A 23,743-nucleotide genomic window follows, 5' to 3' on the forward strand; every position below is an offset into this window, starting at 1 on the left:
AATGATGATGAAGATGAAATGTTCTCTGTCCCGATGTCAGTCTCAATTACTGTAGTTTTGTAATAGGTTTTGAAATAGAGCAGTGTAAGTCTTACAAACTTGTGCTTCCTTTTTAGCTACCCTCGTTCCCTTCCATTTTCATTTGAATTTTAGGGTTAGCTTTTCAGTTTCTGTGAAACAGCCAGCTGGGGTTCTGAGAGAGATTGGTTGGATCTGTTGATGGACTTAGGGAGTAATGCTGTCTTAGCACTATTAAGTCTTCAGGTCCATGACGATGGTGTCTTTCTATTTATTCGGATCTTTATTGTTTTTCAAAATGCTTTGTAGTTTTCCGTGTATAATCCTCAAACTCCTTTTGTTCAATTTATTACTATTTTTTTCTTTTTGATACAATTATGAATGGTATTATTTTTTTAATCACTAGCTTTCTTTTGATCAGTGTTAACTTGATGTAGGTTTGGAGCTACTTTTTCTCACTGCCCACGTATTAGACAATGCCAAACTCCTTGTTGTTGCCCAAGGAAGGTGGGTAGAATATCTCCAAACTGTTTTTAATTGGTACTCTGGCTTAGTGCAGTGGCCTGAGCTCCTACTTTGATCAACCCAAGGATTTGACTGGATGAAATGTGTAAGTTAGAACCCAGTAATAGCTAGTTGTTACTGGTCTAGTACCCTGCATCTCTTCATCCTTTCAGGGCTGCTTTACCATTCATTGTAATGCTCAAGGCTGTGGTTGTCAATTATCTCTTAATTTCTTGTATCTGAACTTTTTCTCCCCCCTTTGCAATCTCCTCTATGCATTCAAAATAGTTTGATATTTATCCAGAGGTTGAAGATTTTTATAGGGATGGTTTCCACTATTGGTTAGTCTGCCATTATATTAATGAAAACAAAATCTCCAGGGATTTTTATTATCCATTGTTACTTAACTTGAAACAGTACTTTGAGTCTAAGAAGAGAGAGTTCAATTTCTATAGACTAGTTTACTTGTTTACCTTTCCATGGGAAGGACACTTGTTTACCTTTCCAGGGGGAGGACAGAACAACGTGTTTGAATGGCTCATCATTAATGCAAAGTAGAGTTATTCCACAAGGAAACAGGGACGCTGTTGACAGGTCTTTTCATGAGAACAAGAGGGTAAAATAGGCTATGAGGCAAAAACAATGCAGCTCCTTTCCAATAACAGAGACCAGAAGCATGTGGCTGCCTTTAGCAATAAGGGAACCCTTGATTTTAGCTGAGTATTTTTACATCCCAAGAAATGGGATTCAGTCTGTGAAGCAGAAGTGAGATATTGGAGTCAAAAGTGATATGCTAAAATATTTAGTCGTGAATGCACTCTTCTGCCCCACTGATCTTGGGCCTTATGTGTTGCTTTGCCAGGTGAAATGTGACCAAAAGTGATATGTGGTCATTCCCAGTAGAGGCTTTAATAAACATATGCTTTGTTTTCCTGTCTTTCTCTCTGCCATAACAAGTATCAATATTCCAGATTATGCTTCCTAGTGAGCCTTGGTTGTAGAGCGAGCATGGTGCTGGCCTGGAAGCAAAGACCCAGCCACTTTCCAGTGGGTACCAAGCTTTAGCAGGAAGTACATCTTTGCTGTCTTACGATCCACAGATTTGGCAATTTTTCACTACTCCAGGATCATAAAGCCATTAGAGACCACTACTGAGACAGAGGATTTTATGTGAACAATTGGCATTCTCTGCCATAGATGGGTACTATATAATTACTCAGTTTTGGTTTTTTTTGAACAATATTCCTAAATGTGAAATATCCCTAAAATAAAATATATCATTTACAGATGAGGAGTTCTAAATTCTACTTTGTTTTATTTAGCCAACAAATTGCATTATCACAGTTATATAGTAAACACTCAATTCCATCCTCGATATTTTTTTTTGAATTTTATTTTACTTATTTTTTTAAACAGCAGGTTCCTGTTAGTTATCCATTTCATACATATTAGTGTATACATCTCAATCCCAATCTCCCAATTCATCACACCACCACCACCCCCCGCCGCTTCCCCCCTTGGTGTCCATACATTTATTCTCTACATCTGTGTCTCAATTTCTGCCCTGCAAACCAGTTCCTCTGTACCATTTTTCTAGGTTCCACATATATGCGTTAATATACGATATTTGTTTTTCTCTTTCTGATTTACTTCACTCTGTATGACAGTCTCTAGGTCCATCCACATCTCTACCAATGACTCAATTTCGTTCCTTTTTATGGCTGAGTAATATTCCATTGTATATATGTACCACAACTTCTTTATCCATTCGTCCTTCGATGGGCATTTACGTTGCTTCTGTGTCCTGGCTATTGTAAATAGTGCTGCGGTGAACATTGAGGTGCAAGTGTATTTTTGAATTACGGTGTTCTCTGGGTATATGCCCAGTAGTGGGATTGCTGGATCATATGGTAATTCTATTTTTAGTTTTTTAAGGAACCTCCATACTGTTCTCCATAGTGGCTGTATCAATTTACATTCCCACCAACAGTGCAAGAGGGTTCCCTTTTCTCCACACCCTCTCCAGCGTTTGTTGTTTGTAGATTTTCTGATGATGCCCATTCTAACTGGTGTGAGGTGATACCTCATTGTCGTTTTCATTTGCATTTCTCTAATGATTAGTGATGTTGAGCGGCTTTTCATGTGCTTCTTGGCCATCTGTATGTCTTCTTTGGAGAAATGTCTATTTAGGTCTTCTGCCCATTTTTGGATTGGGGTGTTTGTTTCTTTAATATTGAGCTGCATGAGCTGTTTATATATTTTGGAGATTAATCCTTTGTCCGTTGATTTGTTTGCAAATATTTTCTCCCATTCTGAGGGTCGTCTCTTCGTCTTGTTTATGGTTTCCTTTGCTGGGCAAAAGCTTTGAAGTTTCATTAGGTCCCATTTGTTTATTTTTGTTTTTATTTCCATTAATCTAGGAGGTGGATCAAAAAAGATCTTGCTGTGATTTATGTCAAAGAGGGTTTTTCCTATGTTTTCCTCTAAGAGTTTTATAGTGTCCAGTCTTACATTTAGGCCTCTAATCCATTTTGAGTTTATTTTTGTGTATGGTGTTAGGGAGTGTTCTAATTTCATTCTTTTACATGTAGCTGTCCAGTTTTCCCAGCACCACTTATTGAAGAGACCTTCTTTTCTCCATTGTATATCCTTGCCTCCTTTGCTATAGATTAGTTGACCATAGGTGCGTGGGTTTATCTCTGGGCTTTCTATCCTGTTCCGTTGATCTATATTTCTGTTTTTGTGCCAATACCATATTGTCTTGATTACTGTAGCTTTGTAGTACAGTCTGAAGACAGGGAGTCTGATTCCTCCAGCTCCGTTTTTTTCCCTCGAGACCACTTTGGCTCTTCGAGGTCTTTTGTGTCTCCATACAAATTTTAAGGCTTTTTTTGTTCTAGTTCTGTAAAAAAATGCCATTGGTGATTTGATAGGAATTGCATTGAATCTGTAGATTGCTTTGGGTAATATAGTCATTTTCACAATGTTGATTCTTCCAGTCCAAGAACATGGTATAGCTCTCCATCTGTTTGTATCATATTTAATTTCTTTCAGCAGTGTCTTATAGTTTTCTGCATACAGGTCTTTTGTCTCCCTAGGTAGATTTATTCCTAGGTATTTTATTCTGTTTGTTGCAATGGTAAATGGGAGTGTCTCCTTAATTTCTCTTTCAGATTTTTCATCATTAGTGTATAGGAATGCAAGAGATTTCTGTGCATTAATTTTGTATCCTGCAACTTTACCAAATTCATTGATTAGCTCAGCTCTAGTTGTTTTCTGGTGGCATCTTTAGGATCCTGTATGTATAGTATCATGTCGTCTGCAAACAGTGACAGTTTTACTTCTTCTTTTCAATTTGTATTCATTTTATTTCTTTTTCTTCTCTGATTTCGTGGCTAGGACTTCCAAAACTATGTTGAATAATAGTGGTGAGAGTGGGCAAGCTTCTCTTGCTCCTGATCTTAGAGGAAATGCTTTCATTTTTTCACCATTGAGAATGATGTTTGCTGTAGGTTTGTTGTATATGACCTTTATTATGTTGAGGTAGGTTCCCTCTATGCCCACTTTCTGGAGAGTTTTTATCATAAATGGGTGTTGAATTTTGTCAAAAGCTTTTTCTGCATCTATTGAGATGTCCATATGGTTTTTCGTCTTCAATTTGTTAGTATGGTGTATCACATTGATTGATTTGCATATATTGAAGAATCCTTGAATCCCTGGGATAAATCCCAGTTGATCATGGTGTATGATCCTTTTAATGTGTTGTTGGATTCTGTTTGCTAATATCTTGTTGAGAATTTTTGCATCTATATTCATCAGTGATATTGGTCTTTAATTTTCTTTTTTTGTAGTATCTTTGTCTGGTTTGGGTATCAGGGTGATGGTGGCCTCATAGAATGAGTTTGAGAGTGTTCCTTCCTCTGCAATTTTTTGGAAGAGTTTGAGAAGGATGGGTGTTAGCTCTTCTCTAAATGTTTGATAGAATTCACCTGTGAAGCCATCTGGTCCTGGACTTTTGTTTGTTTGAAGATTTTTAATGACAGTTTCAATTTAATTACTTGTGATTTGTCTGTTCATATTTTCTGTTTCTTCCTGGTTCAGTCTTGGAAGGTTATACCTCTCTAAGAATTTGTCCATTTCTTCCAGGTTGTCCATTTTTTGGGTGATAGAGTTGCTTGTAGTAGTCTCTTAGGATGGTTTGTATTTCTGCGGTGTCTGTTGTAACTTCTCCTTTTTTATTTCTAATTTTATTGATTTGAGTCCTCTCCCTCTTTTTCTTGATGAGTCTGGCTAATGGTTTATCAGTTTTGTTTATCTTCTCAAAGAAGCAGGTTTTAGTTTTATTGATTTTTGCTATTGTCTTCTTTGTTTATATTTCATTTATTTCTGCTCTGATCTTTATGATTTCTTTCCTTCTACTTTGGGTTTTGTTTGTTCTTCTTTCTCTAGTTCCTTTAGGTGTAAGGTTAGGTTGTTTATTTGAGATATTTGTTGTTTCTTGAGGTAGGATTGTATTGCTATAAACTTCCCTCTTAGAACTGCTTTAACTGCATCCCATAGGTTTTGGATTGTCGTGTTTTCATTGTCATTTGTCTCTAGGTATTTCTTTATTTCCTCTTTGATTTCTTCAGTGATCTCTTGGTTATTTAGTAACGTATTGTTTAGCCTCCATGTGTTTGTGTTTTTTACATTTTTTCCCCTGTAATTGATTTCTGATCTCGTAGCGTTGTGGTCAGAAAAGATGCTTGATATGATTTCAGTTTTCTTAAATTTACTGAGGCTTGATTTGTGACCGAAGATATGATCTATCCTGGAGAATGTTCCATGTGCACTTGAGAAGAAAGTGTAATCTGCTGTTTTTGGATGGAATGTCCTATAAATATCAATTAAATCTATCTGGTCTATTGTGTCACTTAAGGCTTGTGTTTCCTTATTAATTTTCTGTCTGGATGATCTGTCCATTGGTGTAAGTGAGGTATTAAAGTCCTCCACTAATATTGTGTTACTGTCGATTTCCTCTTTTATAGCTGTTAGCAGTCTCCTTATGTATTGAGGTGCTCCTATGTTGGGTGCATATATATTTATAATTGTTATATCTTCTTCTTGGATTGATCCCTTGATCATTATATAGTGTCCTTCCTTGTCTCTTGTAACATTCTTTATTTTAAAGTCTACTTTATCTGATATGAGTATTGCTAGTCCATCTTTCTTTTGATTTCCATTTGCATGGAATATCTTTTTCCATCCCCTCACTTTCAGTCTGTATGTGTCCCTAGGTCTGAAGTGGGTCTCTTATAAGCTGCATATATATGGGTCTTGTTTTTGTATCCATTCAGCGAGCCTGTGTCTTTTGGTTGGAACATTTAATCCATTCACGTTTAAGGTAATTATCGATATGTGTGTTCCTATGACCATCTCTTCACATATTTTCTCGGGTCCTTTCTCTCTCTCTTCTCCTTCTGGGACCCCTATAATGCGAATGTTGTTGCCTTTAATGTTGTCCCAGCGGTCTCTTAGGCTGTCTTCATTTCTTTTCATTCTTTTTTCTTTATTCTGTTCCACAGCAGTGAATTCCACCGTTCTGTCTTCCAGGTCACTTATCGGTTCTTCTGCCTCAGTTATTCTGCTATTGATTCCTTCTAGTGTGTTTTTCATTTCAGTTATTGTACTGTTCATCTCTGTTTGTTCTTTAATTCTTCTAGGTCTTTGTGAAACATTTCTTGCATCTTCTCGATCTTTGCCTCCATTCTTTTTCCAAGGTCCTGGATCATCTTCACTATCATTATTCTGAATTTTTTTTCTGTAAGGTTGCCTATCTCCACTTCATTTAGTTGTTTTTCTGGGGTTTTATCTTGTTCCTTCATCTGGTACATAGCCCTCTGCCTTTTCATCTTGTCTATATTTCTGTGAATGTGGTTTTTGTTCCCCAGCCTGCAGGATTGTAGTTCTTCTTGCTTCTGCTCTCTGCCCTCTGGTGAATGAGGCTATCTAAGAGGTTTGTGCAAGTTTCCTGGTGGGAGGGAATGGTGGTGGGTACAGCTCTGATTACTCAGTTTTGATGATAAGGGAACGTAGGCCCAGGCAGTTTAAACAATATGCCCAATTGCATATAGCTAATTAATAGTGGAGGAATTGTTCTCCAGAATCTATATTTGTAAAACTATGCCATACTGAATTGCTAGATATTATTTTTTATGATGCAAATGGCTCAAACTACTAGGTACTAAAGTGATTTTCATATTTCAAAACTCCTCCTATACCTAATATTCCCCCAGACTACTCCATACCCTCAAACACTAAGCAGCCCTATTTTTATTACAAATTAAATCTCTTGGAATGTTATCTGATACACTTCATTTAACAGCAATTACATTTTTCATAGGTTTGCATTAAATAATGTATTAATGAACAGTGTTATAAATGTTCTGTCATTATGATCTGCAATTAAAATGTCCCCTAGAGGCTTGTGCTAATGATAATAACTAAATTACTGACACCTTTAGAATCACCGTGGCTTTCAAATACTGGGACTGTTATGGAAATTCAGTATGGTCAATATTAACTTCAGCTGTCACAAGATCAAAATTCCTCATGAATAAGCACTGTTCAACTCATTTCAAAATATATTCCAAACATCTGTTTCCAAATTAAAATAGAAATCTATTTTCAAAGGCAGCAGTAAAATGTGCAAGCATATTAATACAGGGTAAACTTTATTTTCATCAGCTGATCTGCACCTGTAGCATTTATTACATTGGATTAGAACTGTAAAAACACAGTGGCCACTTTGGAATCTCTAACAAATTTGTTAATTACTGCCCTAAAATATCCCCTTGATATTGCTAACATGTCATTAAAATACATATGTCTTTAACAATAATAGTAATATGTAAAATTTGTATAGTACTTTTCACCTTTGAAATCGCTTTCATATAAACTCTCAAATACATTTTAGTATAGATTAACTTAATATCATTTTAGAAATTGAGAAATAGAGGCTGAGAAATAATAAACTCAGAAGGCATGGTAGAGGTGATACACAGAAAGTTCTTTTGACTCTAAGTGCCGCATTCTTGTCATTGCATGATAGAGGAACGTACCTGCCAAAGACTTTCAAGGGTGGAATTACTCAGAGTCAAAGTTATATGGAGAAGGGAAACATCCCAAAGAATGCCAGATGAAATCTGTGTGGCCTTTTAAGACCTTTACCACTATCAGTACAGAGAAACCTCCACTGACCCAAATGCACATAAAACCTGCAAGTGAAAATATTTAAGCTAGTTTTGGGATGGACTCTTTATTGGAGATGGAACTTGGATCCTGAAAGAGGAGATCTGGATTATAGATCAAGGGAGGGGAGTGGCTTATATAATGTATCAGGGAGGCTCTAGTTACCTACTATGCAACAAGCCACCACATAACATGGTGGTTAGAGTCACTGCAGTCTTTTATTTAGATCATCCACCAGCAGTTAGGACAGATGGCTCCTTTCTGCTCCATGTGATGTCATCTGAGTGTCTGGAAGGTTGGGCTCAGAATCCTCTGAAGAACTCTGGCTGCCTGCTTGGTCCTTATCTAGGACTCTCAACAAGAACACATCTCCTCATAGCATGATAGCTGGGTTTTCAGAAGCAACCATCCCAAGGAATAGTGGTGAAAGGTGTGTGACCTTCTAAGATCTTGTAAGACTGTTAAGATCCAGCCTCAGAAGTGATGCAGTGTCACTTCTGCCATCTTCTATTTTTAGCCTCTGTGTGTTGAGTCTCTAAGCCTTGCCCATATTTCTGTGTAGAGTAATTAGACTCACTTTTGATCACAGGAGTAAATACATTGACAGATGTATTTTAAAACCATCACAAGCTTTTATTTTTTTAATTTTTAAAGTTTTTATTGGAGTATAGTTGTTTTACAACGTTGTGTTCGTTTCAGGTGTACAGCAAAGTGAATCAGTTATACATATACATATATCTACTCTTTTTTAGATTCTTTTCCCGTATAGGCCATTACAGAGTATTGAGTAGAGTTCCCTGTGCTATACAGTAGGTCCTTATTAGTTATCTATTTTATATATAGTAGTGTGTATATGTCGATCTCAATATCCCAATTTATCCCTCCCCTCTTCTCCCCCTGGTAACTATAAGTTTGTTTTCTACATCTGTGACTCTGTTTCTATTTTGTAAATAAGTCCACTTGTACCATTTTTTTAGATTCCACATATAAGTGATATCATATTATATTTGTTTTTCTCTGTCTGACTTACTTCACTCAGTATGACAATCTCCAGGTCCATCCATGTTGCTGCAAATGGCATTATTTTGTTCTTTTTATGGCTTAGTAATATTTCACTGAATATATGTACCACATCTTCTTTATCTATTCCTCTGTCATAAAACCATTACAAGCTTTTAAAGGACTAATTTGAAAATATCACAACATGAAATAATGTAATAAAATCATGTACAGAAACTGTGTGCTTAATTTTCTCCCATTTATATGAAAGTGGGAGAAAATAATATATATGTGTATTTACTTATTTCCCCAAACACATTTCTTGGAGCTTAGTCAATATTTGTTTAATGAATGAATACTGAATGTGTCCAAATTAGACTCATCTCTGTCATTTATCCTTGTTGGTCTATCAAGGAGGAATAGGGAGTTAATAGCAAACAGTCTTTTATTCATAGAATCTCAGTGAGATGGACATTGAGAGACAGGCCTTCTGAGGAGGGAAAGGACATATTTGAAGAGGTGTTTGGGGGAGGGTGTAGAATATATACATGTGGGGATGTCTTTAGTCCCTCAGGTTTTGTAGTGGCGTCAGGTTCTAAGGGAAGGAAAAAGAAAAGTTGAGATGTGAGTGAGTAATAAGGAGAGAGAAAAGTTGTAAAGGGTGTTGGGTGGGAGGGATTGATCACTGCCTGCTCTGTGATATAGAAGAGAGGAAAGCCATGTGGCTGTTTTCTAAGAAGTAAAAGTAGTCAGATAAGTCAATTCAAGAGAAGTTCTATCAGGCCCCACTGTGGCATGGTTTACATTTATTTTAGCATAAGATCAAGTCTGGCAACAAGCAGGATCAGACTTGGTAAGATCAATGCCTGAAGCCGAGAGAGGTAAAGATCAATGCCTGAAGGGCTTTGAACATCAACTCTTCCCAGTGACTTGGGCAGTAGTGCCCCAACTTAAGGTCATGCTGTTATCATGGGCTTGTGGAGCTTAAGGCTTCTTTTTATTTAAGAAACAGTTACATACAATCATGTGTCAGACACCGTTCTGATGTCATTTAACAAACATCCATTCATTTAAACCTCATGACATTATGAGGAAGGTACCGCTATTTTCACTCCCATTTACAGATAAGGAAACTGAGGCACAGGGATGCTACAGGCAGCACGAGGCAGAGCAGGGATTCAGTGCCAGAGTCCTCCCTCCCTTTGCAGACGACCTTGTTCATATAGGTTAGGTCAGAGTGCTCTGAAGCCACCATTTGACCCCTGTGCCATGCTCACTCTCATGCACTGAACTCACTCAGGGCTTCATTGAAATTATTATGAACACTAAATTTCAGGAAGAATAATGAAAGGGGACCCTGGTAGTAATAACATCAGCACCTCCTGATACATCTCCTCTTCAAGAGAGAAGTCAAGAGGCCCTACATGACCATCTCGTTGATTAAAGGCAGATACCAGGCTAGAAGCCAATTTATTTAATAGGGTTCCTATTTTATTAAAGTTCCAACCATATTGACTTTATTTTCCCTTTCAACTGCCTATCTTTGTGAGAAAAGAATATAACGAGAAATCTGACTGTTCCCAATTTTGAACATTCCTCCTAACACTGGGGGAATTGAAATCTGGAATCAGTCTGTCTCAATCCAGCCAGTAAGTTTATCACACCCTAGCATGGGAAGTGATTGTTAATTTGTCTCTCTTTTTGCCTTTATTGTAAGGAACATATTTTTTTTTTCTTTCAAAGTGATTCACAGGGCTTGTAATTAGGCATGCTGATTAGAATATCTCTAATAGCATGCAGAAGATTGCCTTCTGAACAAGAGATGAATGAAGGTGGCATCCCGCGGTTTCTTCTAGGAAGATGCAGAGGCAGAAAACCCCACCCCCCCACCCCCGGGGCTTTGTTAGGAAATGCCTCTCCTTGGAAATGGACCCCTACTCTCCTTTGAATTGGGTCCTTCCTCAAGCCAGAACAGACCCACCTAGTCACACAGCGTGACAGTTACTAGATATAAGGAAGAAAACAGCAGGAGTTGCAAGAATCCATTCCAAGATAAATAATTCTAACATGCTGGTGACTTACAATAAAGATTAACTGTTCTACCACTCACCTAAGGAAATATCTACCTGTTGGGAAGCCGCTCCTTTCCAATATATTAAGGATTAATTGCTTGCTTTACGGTTGTTATTAGCCAGGATAAATATTCCACTTACAATACAGAGGTCCCCAGACACACTGAAAATACGGAATGGAATGCGGCAGAATGGACTGATAACAAGTAAGGTATTTTTTCGCTTGCTACTTTTTAAGATTCTAGGTGAAACACTCTCCTTGTAGTTTTCCACAGTTCTTGCCCCTCTCCTTTGTGTCTTCCTATGCGTTGAGTCCTTCTGGCTCTTCCGCCTCTACTCCACCCTTGTATGCTGTGTGATGCGTGTATAATGCTAATATGTAGATACAGAGATATATAAAATAAGTCTCTTTTTGTTTTAATCTCTGGATCTTTGGCTCTCCCACTCCCATGATTCTAGCTCCATCTTATACAATCATTACTCCTAAATCCCTGTCTCCCATAGAAATCCTTCATCTGACATCATACCTGCATGTGATGTCACATCCATCTACCAGCATCCCAGATAACAAAATAACAATATAAGCCTTGTTCTCATAGTGTTATCATGCCGTTGCTTTTAAACGAGGCTTTTAAAGATCAAGTAACTTGGTAGCAAATAAATGACTAAGCGTGAACTTGAATCCAGGTTCATCCGACACAAAGTCTTTGCATTGAACCACTCAACAAAACTGCTTGTAACCCTGGATTATTGACTATCAGAACGAGTCTCTTTATCCACTTTGAGACCCTTGAGTACTTTCTATTCAATTGTACTGTTATCATCTTGTAAGTCTCTCAGGCTATTGAGAGACTAAGTTTATATCTTAATAGACAAGCTATCTCCCACTCCAGACTAAGCAGTATCCCTTTTATGGACTCATGCACAGCAAAAACACTAATCCTAGCCATCTGCTTCTTAAGCCGAAGAGTTTGTTTTTTTTAAAACAAAATGCTACTCACTGTGACAGGACATCCACACACTCATGGAAGTGGAGCCCCAGTTTGCCGTTGTGGCACAAGTGTTAGTTGTCCAATACGTGTCATCTAAAATACAGCCAAGACAGTGCATTCAAAGGCTAATGTCCCAGTGGTAAAATTACGTACGTATTTATGGCACCTGACCCCAGAAAATTTGATAGTATTTTGAGGTTTGTTTTGGGGTTTCTGCAGGACTTATGAGCTGTCATGCAAATGACACCTGCTCATTTACATGTCAGAATGGCCGAATAGGGTGTACAGATTCTCCATCCATACTAGCAAGGGCGGATTGTTAGAGTCAGCTGATAGGACTTCAGGCAATAAGGGATATCCAGACTTGTCTATTTCAACTACACTTGGACCTATGTGGTGAGATCTTAAATCTTAACTGTATCTTGCAAACAATTTATAAATATAGGAGGACTCCCTTTTCTTTCTCTTTTGTTGAGACGTCTCAGCAATGGCTGGTTCCTTGTTAGAAAGGGTCATATTTACCAGCACTTAGTATAGAGTCTTCAAGACATACTGTCTAAAACATCAAGTATGGCATATGCCAAGATTTTGGATGTGCTTGCAGGTAAGCAGTGAGCATCTGAAATAGGCATCAATTACTAAGAAAGTTATCTTTCTGTTACACCTCCATTTAACCTTGAACATGTTTTCCTTTGTACTAATCTCATTTTGCTATTGGGTGTTTATGTGTCTAACTTATGAGACTATCTTATTGGGAAGGAAGAATTAGTATTATTCAACTTTGCAATCCCATAATAGGATAGAATGTTTCTGTAACTGCTAATATATTTACTCAAAAATTAAAGGCTTAAAACAATGACAATATGTATTTTACTCAGAGATCTGCAAGTCAGGTAAGGCTTGGGGAGAATAGATCATCTCTGCATATTTCAGCACCATCTAAGGTGACTCACATTCTGGAGTCATGTGAAGGTTCACTCACCCACTCAACATGTCTGCCAGTTGATGCTATTAGTTGAGACCTGAGATGGGACTGCATCTACTCTTGGTCTCTCCATGTGGTTTGGGCTTCCTCACAATATGGTGGCTGAGTTTTAAGGGCTGTTGCCCTGAGAGAGAATGGGTCAGGCACAAGCTATATTAACTTTTATGACCTAATCTCAAAAGTGACACAGAGTCACTCCCATCACATAATGTTCATGAGAACCTAGATGGAATGTTGTTCCATGCCCAAATTTGAGAGGAGGCGGTACAGACCTCATCATTTAATGGAGGAGTGTCAACATCACTTTGTTGGAAGAACATTTGGGATGAAATCTATTGTCTAGATCATCTTTGGATATTGCAGTCTGCCACACACAGTATCTGGTATATAGGAATGTTTTCTAAATGTCTGTTAGAAAGAATGAAAGAAGGAAGAAAAGGAGGGATGTAGAAAGAATAATCTACAGTATATATCTGGCATTCACCTCCCACTCTCTTAATTTCCATACCAAATAACTAAGTCCTGTACATCCTTATAACTCCTAAATATTTGCCACAGCTATGCCCCAACATGGACATCATCTTGATTATTAAATCTTTTCTGGACTATCCCAGCAGTACTCTCTTTGTATTCCTTGCCTCCAGCTTTCACCCCTACTTTCCTCCTAAGCATAATCTATAATACCACTAGAAGATTTTTCTAAAATATAAAGTTGCTTATGGCAAATATTTAAATTTTCTTCAGTCTTGCACTGCTGTTCATGCAGTAAACCCAAACATATATGGATTGTGATAAACTGATTTATGCTAAGTTTACTGCACCCTTTCCTTCCCTTGTAGGATGTTTCTGACATTGCAGTTATGCCACATTTACTTCAATTAAATTCAGGGATCTGGTGAAAGGGGGTTAGCATTGCTTACGTCCATCCTTTCCTGTAGTTCAAAGACCATCCTTAGAACATGACCTTGTACCCAAGCACCTCCATATTGCTTTGCTTTCCCTTTCTTATTTTTCTTTCAATATCACCAGTTCCATCAGATGAAGGTACTAATTACCTGAAAAAGCCTATTGCCATGGCTCTGTCTCTTTAGGAAACAGGACATCAGTGGAGAAGGCAGGTGCATCCCAAGAATGGAGCAGAGGATTTTGCTGTGAAGAGTCACTTACTGGCCTCTCCACATGGCAAATCTAGTCATTGAAACAGGGTTCAGATATGCTTCTTTGACCTTTTCTTCACATAAGATCACATCTTCCAGCATTTAGACAGCGCTTGGCCCGCTTGCCCAGCCTTGGCCGGGGGAAGTCAGTGCCTGCTGACGAAACATTCATCGGCTCTGCGGGGGGCCACTGCCCGCAAACTTGGAGCAGTTTCTGTGGAGCTGCATCTTCTCCCCATGCTGTGTGCTTCTTCATTCTGCTGTTGCCAGAAGTAACAAAAGCATTTATGAGATTGAAATTATCCAAGAAATTGTTTCTTGAGGAAAAGCTCTCCTCTCTCTCTCTCTTTTCGTATCAAAGTGCCCTGAGAGAAGAACAAAACCAACACTCAGTGAGTTTGCAGAATCACTTTCCTGGAAGTATTTGTTTTCAACATAATGTTTCCTATGAGTATTTGGCCTAAAGCCCAGGTCATCCTGTTGATAAATACAAGTGCTTAGACATTGTGTGTTTTTTAGAAACACTCAGTATGAATTCAAACAGAGGGCCCTCATACTCATCTCAGAATCCTTGAAGATCAAAGGTGGAAGATACCTGAGTTTATTTATACGATGCCAACCCATTCTAAAAACTGAAGTAGGGAGGCCCCATATAGGACAGTATGGGCATGCAATGATCTCAAACTTGAAATCCAGACTTTTTTTCAATCCTCTGGTACTGCATTTGTCATGCATTCATTTGTTCATTCATTCATTTATTCATTCAACCGTGCAACATTCACTGACTACCTACTATTTGCTGAGCGTTTTGAGATGACGTGATAGCTATCTCCTACTGATTTGCTTGCCATGAGCCACGCTTATTTCTAAGTATGTAAAATTCACTCAGTCTCTACAACAACCTTATAAGCTCAATGCAAATATCTGCCTCCCTTTTACAGATCAAGAAAATGGAGTTCAGATAGCTTCAGTAACTTGCCAAAGACTACATGGTGGGTGAATTGTGTATCTGGAAGCAGTCCCAGCTGTGTGACTCCATGGCTAAAACACAGGACATGACTGGTCTGTCAAAATTGCTCACGTTTTGGTAGAGAAAGCATACAAACAATACAACAAGAAGTCATATGAGGGCGGGAATATCATGGAAAATGACAAATACAATTTATTTTTCCTCATTTTAAGAGTGAGCGATTTAAAAGTTAAAAGAGTGAGCCAATATACCTGCTTTCAACCTACCAATTTAATGTTGGAAAGTATGCACAGAACTTCTCATTTATTCTGAGGCATGGTCTAGTTATGTTTTCCCTGTGTATATACATTTCTGCAATCATTTTAGTACCTTTTTTTTATAACTAAAATATATATTACAAATGTTCAAAAAACCTTATCCAAACCAATTTTCTCTCAGGAAACATAAGTATGTACTAAGTTAGACATAGAGAGAGTTATAGTGGTAAGACTTCACTTGTCGTAGATTGTGCACACAGACCTAGTGTAAGCTTAGCAGCTCTGCACTGAGCAGTGACTGTGCATTAGGCTCTTCATCTATGTTCTCTGCTTTGGCATGACATTATAAGACAGGTGATTTGACCTCCTTTTAACTAAAAGAGATCAGAGATTCAGAAATATTGTTCAACGAGCCTAATGGACGTAGAAAATCCAGAATTTTAATCCAGTTTCCTGGCCCCTAATCCAGCTTTTTTTCCAGCTATGCCATGCTACCTCATTTAAAAAAAAAAAAAAAAAGTCTGAGACATTTGTTATCTGTTCAAATTATGTTGCCTCCCATGCCTTTATCCACCTACTTCAGAATAGCCTCATACAGAGTAAATAATGAAATCAGCTTTAGGATCCCAACACGTTTAAAAGCGGTAAGTCCTCATATAATCAGATCAAGGCATATGTATACAAAGTTCACATTTTTAAATCATATTTGGTTTTTAAAAGTCATAGTGAAAAGATAATTTAATTGGCTTATTTTCTCTGAGCTGTCAGAATGCTTTAAGTATCTTTATCTTCCTGAATAACAGATCTGTGGTAGAGAACTGACTTTATTGCAGTCCTAAAACTCATCAAGCACTCCGCTTGACACTAACTTGAAGTGTGTCATCACATATTTAAAATATATGGATTTTTATCCTAATTTTAGAGATGGGAGAGCTGAGACACACAAGAAAACAAGGTCACATCCCAGGGCCACATGATTATGAAGTACAGATCCATCTGACCCCAAGATTTTTTTTGTTTTGAAGTATATTTGATTTACAATATTGTGTTAGTTTCAGGTGTACAGCAAAGTGATTCAGTTCTACATGTATATTTTTTTCTGATTCTTTTCCACTATAGGTTATATATTGAATATAGTTCCCTGTGCTATACAGTAAATCCTTCTTGCTTATCTGTTTTATATACAGTGGTGTGTATCTGTTAATCCCATACTCCTAATTTATCCCTCCACCCATCAGACCCCTTGATTAAACTGTAACAAACATCCCCTCACGGAAGAGACCAGAGTATTGTATTGTTTCACAGTTTTGGATGCTACTAATAGTTGTGTGATTCTCTTCTAAAAAAAAATCCTAAATTCCCATGTGTGTGCATTTGTGTGCACATGTATGTGCGTATGATGGGGTGGGTGGCTGGGTGTTTAAGCTATTGAATGGTTTTGGGGACACGTAAGGATAAAGGGTGAACAACAGTCCCTCTATGAAGTGTTTGCTATTTTTTAAACTTATTTATTTACTTAAAACTTTTACCATGGCAAATGTAGAGAGCATTTAAAGAGCTGTGGCTACAATGTGAACTATATTCTACTGTCACAGCCATAAGCGTCAGAAAACTTGATAAGGGCAGCTGAGAAGGTGTGAGCATTCCACTAATGTTAGCTGATATTTCTACTTTGGCTTTTGACAGACACCCCCTAGATTCAGTGTACAAATTAGTCATTTAGTGAACATTCACTCATTTTTAGCATCCCATAAAGTGAGGGCACCCTTCTTTCCGTCACACCAAGTCTTCAGTAGAGTTCTAACGCTACTCTTCTACTTGTTTTCCAGGCCCAGGAAAGAAAAAAAAAAAGTTTAAGGAAATGCAGAGGAACCCCAGCACTTGCTTAGCATCAAAGCCATGGCCAACACAGCAGCGAAGAAAAGTCCGTGCTTGTACCCATCTATTCACCCTGGCTGATGACAGCGTTGGAGCAGGGAAGGAGGTGAGAGGAAACATGTGGGTAGCTGGAAGGGGAGCCTAAGGCTCCAGAGAAGAGTGATGTCTCATCAGGGTACATAGTCAGGGCCTGACAGGTCTGTGCAGTGAAAAAGTGTTTACCGAGCATTTGCACCAGGTAGCCAGCTCATGGTGCATTTGCTGCGCATGCATTTTGACTATTTGAGGGATGTCTGTTTTTCCACCACACTTCAGGCTCTTTGAGGGTAGAGATCAATTTCTTTTTTTTGCTCATATTATATCATCAGTGACTATCACATAGCCTGGTGCATAATGAGTGCCCAGTACGTTTGCGATAACTAAATGCATGAATGGATGAATAGATGGATGGATGGACAGATAAATGGATGCATGGACTACAGGTAGCTTTCCCTGATGAAGGAGTCTGGGTAGTCACTTGCTGCAGTTTTTGTGGACAGGATTTTCTACTTATGGTGACTTTGACTTTGAGGTAGAGATGGTCTCTGTGCTTCAGTTTACTTATCTGTCAGTGTTGAGTAATAAAATATCTTATGTCCTTTTTATAATTTGTTTTGTCAAATGCTAAAATAACTCTGCATTTAATATTACATCGGGAGGCATATGGTAGAGATAATGTTCCTCAAGTGACCTCTATGATATAGATGACAATACAAATATAAATGAAGATATTGCCACTGAGTGCAAGGCACTTACAGTCTAGTTGGTGGGTAGAGAAACAGGAGTTCAAGTAAATAATGATGTAAAACAAACAAATTAAGATGTATTCAGGGCTGTATGGTTTGGAGGTGAGATTTGGACATGCTGACATGTAGTTTTAATTGATGCTGTATCTCTGCTCTCTTTCTCTGGGGTGAAGCCACTGTGACTATCTTTCTTGGTTATATAAGCATATGAGGTATTTCATATAAACTGTGGTTCTTAGATAGTAAAATTGGAGGTCAGACCTCTCCCCCCATCTTGAAAGAGAAATTCTTACTCCCACTAATTTTCATTTTCTTTGGATACCAAGTCTCCTCACTTCGATCCAGTGGGACTGTCCGCATCCCTTTATTTCCATGGCTTCTAGGAGAAGCATGGGAAAGAAAATGAATCTTGGCCATGGATGTTCAGAGTTATAAAGCTCTGATTGAAAAACATAGGGTGAGAAAGACCAATGAAAAGCAGAGTGTCAGGAGAGACAGCATGCCCAGGAGAGAAAAGAGCACTGGAAGTGAGTTAGAGTCTAGGCACAGAGGGCCACGGTTGGAGGGCCTGAAGGGAGAGGAAATCATGAGCAGGGAGTGTGGCCGGACATTAACCTACCCAAGCCTAACCCCAGTCCATCTTGTTGAATCCTCTGCATGCCATGGGCTCTCTCCCAAAGGACCCTGGGGAGACGTATTTAACATGTTTGGTAAATTGGTAAAATTCTTAATATGCAACCCTGCTCTACTACAGCACCTACACCTTGGCCCTTCTCCCACACGTCTGCATGAGAGAATGGGAAGAAAGCAGAGACACCTGCCTACCGAAGAGGAGATAGGTGTAGGTGGACCCAGGAGGACAGAGCAGACCGTGGTTATGTCACTGAAAGGATTAATTGACTTGCAGGGGCATTGGCATGGGAGTAGGCAGAGGGGAGATTGGTGAGTTGGACATAGTACGACTCTACATGCAGTGTTCTAGTAGAAGTGGCAGCAAGCTGGGTCAGTGGGAGAAGGAGGTTGAACAAGCAGGAAATGGGGAGCAACCGCAGGAGAGCTGCAGCCAGCTGTAATGTTCAAGTTGTATATGAAACAATTTCTCACATGAACTCAGGGTCTTTGGGTAGGGAAAATTTTAAAATGATTCTCATCAGCATCCACAAATTGGTGTTACTGAGGAGGCATGAGGATTGCAAGTCTAATACTGTGCTGTGACGGGTGCTAAAGTGCGCGAAGTGTACACCAAGTGTCCTGCCAGCCATTCGTGCTCCTCCCAGTGGCTGGGGAGGAGATGACATTTGAGTTGGCCTTGAAGGACACTCGCAGGATGTATCCTCTGATTCCATAGCCCCTGCTCATCCCAGAGGCCTCTGAACTCATCAGCCTCGTACAAAACGTTAATGCTGGTTGGCTAGTTTGAGCAATAGCAGTTCTCTGCGCAAATCACATTGACTCCAGTCTTCGTCATTTTGCTGGGGAGTGTTCAGGCACTGTGGAATAATTCGGCTATCCGTCTGCATCAAATGCTGCATTACCAAAGAAAACCATTTCTTCAACTGGACACAGGAAGTTCAGGGCTGATTGCAGACAGGATCTATCTGTGAATACAGCTTCCCTTTGCTTGCCCTGGTGATTGAATAGTACATGAAACTCCATGATATGTGGAATCCAGGATGCATCTTTTATGCTGAAACCTCAAAAAAAGAAAAATAATGATAATACTACCTTTGTGTCATATCCCTTTCCATGAGTTTCCCCAGTAATTTGTTTTGGGAAATGGTCTTTTTTTGTGTGAAATTGCCCATACCACCCCACGCAGAAATCAGAAATTCATCCAATGGCAATGTTATTCAAATCACTTTCGCTACTGTCCTTTGTAGTGTAACCTAGGCAGGGTCACCTAGTCATTAAGCATGCTCATTTTGGAGTGAGAGACTCTTGGGGTTCAAATTCCAGCTTCTCTGCTTATCAATCGAATGCTCCCTGGTAAATTACTTAACCCCTCTACACCTCAGTTTCCTCCCCAATAAAAAGGGGATCATAGTAGCATCCATCTCATATGATTGTTTTGAGGATTAATTGCAAAATATTTCTAAAGCTCAATAAATGTTAGCTGTAGCAGATTCATTTCTGAGCTACTAGGTGCTCTGTAGAATTCCTGGTTGACGCAACCTCAAATCTTTTATCTTCTCTGAAATCTTCCCTTACCCTGACCTATTCCTAAATCAGTCCTATTAGAAAATGGATCACACTAATACTTCACTATGCCAAAGAATATGTCTATTAAAGCTCTTAAAACCACGATAATTAAGATGATTCGAATAACAACATTACAACAAAAACGGGCTGGAAATCTGTATACAACAGTCACATCTAACATTCTTGGGTGATTATATGCTCTGTGCTAATTGCTTTACCTACATCATATGTAATCCTTCCCCAAATCCTATACAATGCGAGTTAATGATTATTCACATTTTAAGAAAATAAAAAGTAAGGATCATAGATAGCAGTTAGGTAACTGACTGCACATCTCACCCCTGGTAAGTGCCAGGACCTGAATGTGAATTAGCCTGGTGGACTCTGGTACCTCTGATCTTAACCTAATTACTCCAGACCCTCATCTATCATCCTGTACTGTGCTCATTAATTTGAAATGCTGTGTCTCCCTGTAGATTGTGCGTAGAAGCTGCATTCTTTCTCATTTCTCCTGTACCCTTGTGTAAAACCCAGCTCTTTTTAACATTATTACAATGTTAACAATGTCTTTTACAACTACTTATGGCTAACATTCCTTGACTTGCTCCACTTTGCCCAGTTGTTGAATGACTAAATGTCATTTGGTGTTTCATTCTACTCTTTGTCTTCATCCTAACCCTTCCCTTTAACTAAAATCTGGTCATATCAAGGCTCTGCTGAAAACTCAATGGCTCCTCATTTTTCTTGAGGTACAGGTCAGTTTCTTACCTTGGCTTGTAAGCCGTGCAAGATCCAGCCCTGCTGAGCCTTCCATAGCATGTGACGTGATGTTCTCTCTTCTTCTCCACACTTCACCCACCTTGATTTTTTTTTTCTTTCTAAAACGAGCCTTGATGTGTCAAATTATAAAGACACTAATGTAAGACTCCTCTGCCTGAGTTTTCCTTCCTTCCCTATTTGCACAGGTTATCCAATTATTCCTAAAGATCTAAAGTCAGTCGACATTTCCTAGCAGGAGACTTTCTGGAACTCCATGATTAGATCAACCACTGCTCTGTATATCTTCATGATGCCCTACACCTTACCTTCATAACACCCGTCACAATTTGTCTGTCCCATCAGGCTTAAAGCACTCTGAGAGCAAGGACCAGATCTTTTAATATCTAATCACCATAATAGAACATGAAAATGATTCGTTTTGACTAAAAATATTAATGTGCATAAAAGACCTTCACTGTCATTAAAAATCAACTATATCTTCACTGTAATAGAGAAGATGGGATTCCATGATTTCACACACACACACACACACACACACACACACACACACACACACACCTACTAGGATATTTCCAAAATAATAGAGATTTTTCTAACTAATTTCTCTTTCTAAGCAGTTTTCAGTCAACCAAATACAAAATTGAAGTCAGGAAGACAATGGGACCACTTGGGGCATCAATGTCCTGAGGTATCCTCGGGAGTTGTATCTTTTGTTCTTTACCATCTCCTACTGTATGACCCCACTGTGTCTATTTAACCTCATCACAGTTGTGCTTTCAACCCATTACAAAGCACCCCACCCCACTCCGCCTCGGACATACTTGCCTTGTGTACTGCTCATCCTCACCCCCAGGTCCCATGCTTGTCTGGGCTTTTGCTTATTCCATTCCCTGCCTCATTGTCCTCCCTGTCATTCTACTTATCCCTTTAAGGGTGCCATTTAAAGAGCATAGATTTGGAGTCAGACTGTGTTCAGATGGGAATGTCACTGCTGGTTCTGGAAGGATGCTGAAGGATTGGAGATGAGGACTGGTTATAACAGGCACTGAGTAAATATTACTCCTCCACCGTACTCCATTATTCAGGAACTAGATAAGACCAGCTTCTCCAGGAAACCTTTTTGATTGTACCCATCCAGATAGACTCTCCACTTCCATATTCCACCACTACCGGCTGTCTACCCTGTGCATTCTTAGTCTCATTCCCTAGGATGGTTCTACAACTATTTCACATGTCTATGTCTGGTCCTTCAAATAGATTGCTCATACGCAAGGGCAGAAAACTTGTCTCATGCTAACTTCTTTATTCTCATCCACAGAGCCTATTAATATGTTAAGTGAATATTATAGCAGCTTAACTTGTACAGAATGAAACTTATATCATCTGGCATATATCAGCTGTCCAGTATTGTGTGAGGGTATTAAGTATACCATTTCATTAATCTCTGTGATAAATATATTAGCTTCTGTGGAAAACTGACTTCAGCTTACTAACTAAGCACACAGTGGTTTTGGTAATAAACAACTTTGGCTTAAAGGAAGTATCCATATGGGGGAAAAGATTCTGTTAATGTATTCATTTTAATCCTATCATGGCATGATTACATTAACACACCTAAATTATTTTATTACTGACTTACGCATGCAGGCATAAACATATTTGACAAAATTTTTAATGATGGGAAAATATCAAGATATAATATTAATTGAAAATAGGAGGATAAAATATGTACTGTGATGTCAGTTCTGTATAATGTGAAATTATAAATTATATACTACAAGGGAAGTCATTAAATATTAACAGAGACTGACTCTAAATGTGATTTTCAATTTTATTTTAAAATATTTTTACATTCATTAGCATTATTTTCAATCCATATAATAAATGCCTATTACTTTTATAATCAGAAGATTTCAGAATTTTTTATTATATAGAAGTGAGACCAAGATGTTGTAAACTTATATTACAAATTCTTACTAAAATACAATAGTCTCTATGTAAATTAGAAATATATTCATTTATTACTTAACTTTTTTAATTAAAAGTTTTTACTGAGTGTCTATTATGTATTAGTGGTGCATAGTACAGTTTAATAGGTATGAAGAAAATGATAGTAAAAATTCACCATGTATCTGCCCTTAGACTAGTGGCTAAAAAAGACAAGTGTAAGTCTGAAAATATATGAAAATTGAATCAATACAGGTTATTAGTCAGAGGTCTCCAGAGAAACAGAACCGATAGCATATATCTATAAAGAGATCTATTATAGGGTACATGATCATGGAGGCTGAGAAGATATACCATCTGCTGTTTGCAAGCTGGAGACCCAAGAAAGTCGGTGGTGTAGTTTGTAGTCTTGAGAGCCAGAGAGATGATGGTGTAGATTCCAGGTGTAGATTCTGAAAGTCTGAGAACCAGGACTGCTTTGGACAAATGAGGATGGATGCCAAGTGAAGTAGAGAAAGAGAGGCTCCTTCTTCCCTCCACCTTTTTGTTCCATTCATACCCTCAGCAGATTGGGTGATGCCCCCTCACACTGGGGAGGGCCATCTGTTCTACTCAGTCCACCCATTCAGATGCTTATCTCATCAAAACACCCTCGTTTACACACCCAGACTTAATGTTTAACCAAATATCTGGGCATCCATAGCCCACTCAAGTTGACACATAAAATTAACCATTGCATATAGTAAGCACAAGTTGATAATGGGAGTCAGAAAATCTTTCCAAGAATATAATGAGTGAAATGAGATGTAAAGGATCATACATGTTATGATGATCAAAGATGTGTCTCAAGGATGTGTCATTTGCTCTGTCAGATTTAACATTGTAACAAAATAACAGTGAAAACTATCATTGTTTTAGTATTATAAATGCACACTTATTGTACTTATTTCTTTATACATACATTATCTCA

The 23,743-nt window shown here is 38.4% G+C and overlaps 1 long non-coding RNA gene across 2 annotated transcripts in view; it reads left to right on the forward strand.

Annotated features, from left to right (window-relative positions):
- The window catches only part of LOC309646990, a 326,276-nt gene extending 308,159 nt beyond the window's left edge, over positions 1-18,117 (forward strand). For both annotated transcript variants that reach the window (XR_014255717.1, XR_014255718.1), the window contains one exon: positions 17,014-18,117. This is a non-coding gene — a long non-coding RNA (uncharacterized lncRNA). The remainder of the gene's footprint in view (positions 1-17,013) is intronic.
- Positions 18,118-23,743: the final 5,626 nt, after the last annotated feature.

The sequence above is a fragment of the Balaenoptera physalus genome (genome assembly GCF_965194825.1).
Source record: "Balaenoptera physalus genome assembly, chromosome: 17".
Taxonomy (NCBI): Eukaryota; Metazoa; Chordata; class Mammalia; order Artiodactyla; family Balaenopteridae; genus Balaenoptera; species Balaenoptera physalus.